This window comes from Falco cherrug, chromosome 1, assembly GCF_023634085.1.
Source record: "Falco cherrug isolate bFalChe1 chromosome 1, bFalChe1.pri, whole genome shotgun sequence".
NCBI lineage: Eukaryota > Metazoa > Chordata > Aves > Falconiformes > Falconidae > Falco > Falco cherrug.
Genome location: NC_073697.1, coordinates 71,798,447 through 71,804,027, shown reverse-complemented (window position 1 = coordinate 71,804,027; position 5,581 = coordinate 71,798,447). Strand labels below are relative to the sequence as shown.

The 5,581-nt window shown below is 50.2% G+C and overlaps 1 long non-coding RNA gene across 1 annotated transcript; it reads left to right on the top strand.

The window, feature by feature from the left end:
* Positions 1-3,800: 3,800 nt before the first annotated feature.
* Positions 3,801-5,049, top strand: LOC129735798 (uncharacterized). The gene is made up of 3 exons (XR_008731651.1): positions 3,801-3,983; positions 4,497-4,578; positions 4,992-5,049. It is a non-coding gene; the product is annotated as an uncharacterized LOC129735798 (long non-coding RNA).
* Positions 5,050-5,581: the final 532 nt, after the last annotated feature.

Here is a 5,581-nt window from a genome sequence, read left to right as displayed (position 1 = left end):
ATCCAGACCTCACAGATCACACAACTTTGGCAACTAACACTACTGCCCTTCACCCAACTCCATCCACGTTTCCTTTCTCCTTCTAGATAGGTCATCATCTTGTAGCACCAGCAGTAGTACCTCTCCATAGGCATCCTAGGCATCAGGAGCCAGCAGCTACCTGAACCCTTTCTTAGAGCTTCTGCTATCAGACGCCTTCTCTTGACAATGTTCAACAGCATCGCAGACTCTACGTTACCCAAACATTACCTGTAACGACAAAGAGACACACACGACACACGTGCCCCTCTTTTTGCCCTCCAAGCATAAAAAATATCTGCCCGTGCTTCTTCCATTTTCTCCTTTTCTCCAGCTCTTACGGACACTAGTCCCACTCCTGGTGAGGACACAAAGACAGAGAGCGTGCCCCATGCCTCTGCAAAAGGCCTTAAAAGCACAACGAGAAACTCTAAATCTGATTTATTGTTGACCTCAGAGACACAGTTTTTATCTTCCTCTTGTGCCCAAGATGGCTTGCAAAACCCACAAAACCAACAACAAGTTACATGAGTAGCAGTCACCCGCAGGTGCAATGTCCTGAAATTGTTGTGCCTCAAGGCCACAAGCTCGTGGACTGCTATGCTATGGCATGCTGCAATGATAATCAACGTTTGGGGTGTCATTTTATCTACAATATAAAAATGACAGTGCCGGCTGGTAGCACCATTCTGGTGCACCATACTGGGTAAAACCCAAACATCCTTGGTTGTCATTTAATTTTACCAAACTCAATATTAGGCATGTCGTAAGTTGCTATTTGGGTAGAATAACACCCCTAAAATCCCCCAAACATATTGTACCAGGAATTATTGTATATAATACAAAGAGGTTGCTAAATAACTAGTGAGATTCTAGACTTCTCTTTCACAAGACAGTTTCAATTCCCAAAGAAAATCCATGAAAGTTTTTAGTGAAGAAGAGAACCCTCTCACATGAAAACTTCAGTTAGCTATCCCAGGGGGGCGAGCTTGCTGTGCACCCTCCTCGCTGCCCTAAGGATCTTTAGCTCCACCACTGCATGGTCCTTGACCTGTGCAGATGACCACAGAACAATGCCCAGTTGCTGGCTTGTGTGTACCTCAAGTCTCTCACCTTTGGCCAGCGCAATGTCTCCCCCTGAAAGAGGTGCCCTCCCACCCAAACGGCCACCCTGCAAAGCCTCCTGTTTGCCCGCCCCGGTCGCAGCGCTCCCCAGGGCTGAACGTTGTGGGAGTGAGGAGCAGCTTCCAGGACCCCTGGCCCTGCCCACACCTCTTCAGCTGCTCTCGTGGGAGCTGCTGGCTCCTGGAAGGTCTCTGCCCTCCCAGGGGGTTTCGCTGGCTCACGGGCCACTCCCCCCGTACGCTAAGATCCATCACTCCACTGGGGATGCGCTTGCACCCAAGCCAGGTGCCTCGGCGAGTATTTGTTGAACTAGAGCCTGGATCATCACAGAAGAGATCAGATCAGCTCATCCCCCACGTGTGACATTTGCCAGGTGCCTTCAACAAACCAACTGTCTTGGGATGTTCCCAGTCTTAGACGTTACAGTACCGAGTGTGCCAGGCAAGTGCCAGAGGCAAAGACGACTGGGAACATTAGGGACTGCTACTACCGGAAAGGGAAAAAAACCCCCACAGGATAACGGTAATAACAGCTACTAGTCTGTTATTCAACCTCGCAATCCAAACTCTACAACAGATAGCAACCATAAAGAGATATAAAGAGGGGGCTGCCTCCCTGCGCACACAACCCTTAGGAAAGGCAGAAACCAAGAAGGCCTGGACGTCTCCTTTGCTGTTCTCACTTGTTCTCCACTTCACCCCCAGCGTTTGGCCTCAGCCCACCGGCGGAAGAGCCAGCCTGCCCTGAACAAAGACGCTGCACACGAGGGCCAGCAAGTTCACACAACAAAGACCGATTCTGAGTCAACGTGTGAACCTCACTTGAGCCACGACATGGGGAAGAACAACCAGCGTGACTCGCAGCTTAGCTGCTCAGGCGAAAACTACTACCATCACTCCAGGAACATCCCCCATCCTCGGATGGTCCGCCACATACCAGGTAAGACTTCCCGAGAGACCACACAGAGAGCCAGGACAACTGCCCTGGCACGCTCAGAGAGAAATGTGAGCGTAACCACCATTTTGTTCCAAAATACCCACTGCTGCCGTTTCCCATTTCTAAGAGGAGCATTCCCACAGAGAAAGCTGCTGCCTTCATTTCAATCGACTGAGCAGCCTTACCTGTCCTCAGCAAGCAATAACCTCAGCTTAGCCGCACTAAACTCTTTACAAGGTGCAACTACTACTCTTGCACCAAGACAACAAGTAACTGTTTCGGCTGTCGCTACTTTCGGCTTAGTATGTGAACAGAATCAAGGTGCTGAAAATCCTCCACCAGCTACTTCGCAGCACTGCTGCTTTGCCATGTGAAACCCAGTTGGACTGGTATTCCACCAGAAAAACAGCGGCTCGTTAAGAAATCCCTTTGAGCCTGGCTAAGAAAGGAGGGTTCCAATCCTTCATTAAATGCCGCGGCTCTCATTGAAAACCACAAGCCTCTTCTGAAGACACACGGACAAACGACACTTTTCTTCTTATTGGCACCGCTCAGGGAGTGGGCTTCCCCCCACCTGCCCACTCTCCAGGTCGTACCTGGAGCACCATTACTCTTGAGGTAGTGGCTGGTCACACCGTCCTCCCTAACAGGCTGCTTACGGCCCTCTGCCACCTACCCAAGTATGCCAGGTTTACCCAGGGTTTACACACCGTTCCATCAGCCCTGTATCAGGGCCTACAAACTTCAGGTCCGATACCTCCCTTTTCCATCCTTCCAGCACAGACTCTCCTTGGAGATCACCTGCCAAGTTAACTGCGCGTGTTTATTGTAGGAAAGACTGTATCCTTTGGTTTCTTGCACAGGATTAAACAACACTCTGGTCTGTGCTGTAAGCAGCAGCCTGCCAAGAGGACACCCAGAAGGACGTGCCGATGTTCCCGAAAGGCTTGGGAAGAACTCTACTGTGCCTGGAAAGGTAATGGGAAGGAAAAGACATGGCTCTTTACTGCGGCACACTCTCCCTCACTTCTCAACACTGTAACCTGAATTGATGGCCTCCGATTGCTAAGGAGGACAGTGCAAAACAAAAAAGAGGGATGTCAGCATCCCACATGTAGAATATGAGAGCTTGGAAGGGAAATGGTGTCACGCAGTACGACAGCTAAACCATAACTGTATCGTGTTCAGATATTTAACGCTACTCTGATTTGGTAGTGCCGGGGAGAAAACATCATGCTATACAACAAGCAAGCCCAGGAGAAAGCCTCCTCCCCTCACACACAACGCTTCTTTAGATTACTTACTGCCAGCAGTTCTGCTTGGGCTGACACCGTTCTCTAGAAGCAACACACTGAGGTTCAGATCCAACTTTGCAGCTGTGCTCATAAATTCCAGTAAAGGATTCCTGCTGCCATAACTCTTTAGCCTCAAGCTGCAGCCTTAATGGCTTCCTCACCTGACTTCCACCAGTAGTTACCCGGCATCACTCTCATTCTCCTCCAGCGTTACGCATTTGCCGTAGATATGTACTGCAATCTCGGCAATGTGTAGTAGAAGCTGTAACAGTTAACCTAATGCAGTTAACCTACAGGTGTTCCTGTCCAAGCGAGCGACAGTTTCAGATGTGTTTTCTGCTGCACTCCCTTGCTGGGGACTAGTGTTAGCCCTACGTTTCACACTGCCTTTAAGCGCTGCAGAAATGGAGTCAAGCCACTCCTTTACACGTTGCTTTCTCTTTTGGAAAGCTTCTGCAGAAACGATTCCAAGCCTCTGCACAACCTGCACACAGAGTGGGACTCCAGGACACGCCTCTCACCCAGCGTTCCTCCCCATCCATCAGCTCGCGCGACCGTGCTCGCGTCCAGGGGAGTTCTGACCTCGGTGACACAGATCAGGAAAAAAAGGTAAAGACACGAGGGCTACCGTACATGGATTCCTATCACGGTATGCGTTCCTAGTTCTCTTGAGGATGGTGTGGGACTTCAATGGCCAGATTTCCCACCGCCACCACCCCCGTGGGGAGACTACTGGCTTTTGTATTTAGCATTTACTCCTTAGTTGCTCTCCCCTACCTGGAAGTTGCTATGGGCAATCACTGGTGGAACGACACAGCTGAAACTTGTTCTCTAAAAAGCAGCCTGTCAATCTGGCATGACACATGCAAGGGGCTTTCCACGTAGTAAACACTCTTAGCGTTTCCTTGCGGTGTCTCTGAAGTGCCGCGTACACGGTGCTCATGCAACATCACCTTTTGCAGGCTGGCGTCCTTTGCTCACACTGTGGCAAACCTGATGGGACACCTTGGGCTAGGCCATAAAGCCCACACTCACACAGCTAGGGCTAAATGGAAACACATGCAAAAACTGTCACGAATCAGCTTCTCTTCTTTCATGGTCACTATCCCGTACGTCTTCTAGGTGCTGGATAAAATCAGCCAACTTTTGGAGACAGACTCCCTTACCAAGATCCAAGAATGGTTTGCAAGGGCAAGTAAACAAGGTAACAAAGATACACACCTGCATCCCTTTCTGAGAAGCACGCGCTCTTGTACATTCACATCAAACCCTGAAATTCTCATCGACCTGAGCTGAGTGGCGTTGCCGAGGTGGAAGGAATTGGGACCAGCAAAGTGCGCTGGGCCCAGCTGTGGCTGCGCTGAGCAGTCAGGTGACAGCAGACAGAAAGCAGTCACTCACACCTCAGCGCTCTCCGGTTTGGTGCGGGGCGGAAAAACGCGCTCTCCCACTGGGGCTCTGGGCGGCTGGGGGCGGGCAGAAAGCAAACAAAATGTCTCTCTCGTGTCTTTAAGCCCTTTGAAAACGTGGTAAGGGAACTCCTGAATTCACCCCCAAACATCCAGATCAGCAGCAAGTGGGAATTTGAACAAAATTTCTGCTACCTTCACGTTTCAGAGAAAGACTTTGTGTTCAGCCTGGTGGATTGAGAACTGACTGAGAAAGACGTGCTGAAATCTGAGGAAGATGCAGCAGAGAACATCAACAGCCCGACTCTGCTGAAGCCTCTCCCTCCACATCGGAGAAGCCTAGACGGGGAAATGACGCCGGCCACGTAAAACCTGCAGGGAGGTTGCCACAATGAGGGATAAGCTAAACCCCACAACCAGAAATTTTTGGGTTCTCCTCCTGTGAAAAAGGTAACTTTGTGATTGCAGTTGATCATGGCCAGCCTTCGACAAAAATGCTCCTAAGTACAAGCCACGCCAGGCAATTTGATACAAGTGTAGTTACACGTGTATCACATTTGATACAAGTTTGATACAAGTACCAAGTTTTAGCAGCACTGGAAACCCCTTGGAGAGCAACCTCCTTTTACATTGCGGTGCACGGTTTATACCTACAAAGACCATCAGGGCACTGCACTATCTCCCTTACGAGGACAGGCTGACAGAGCTGGGCCTGTGTAGCCTGGGGAAGAGTGAGAGGGCATCTCCTCAGTGCACATAAATATCTTTAGGGCAAGTGTCAAGAGGATGGGGCCAGGC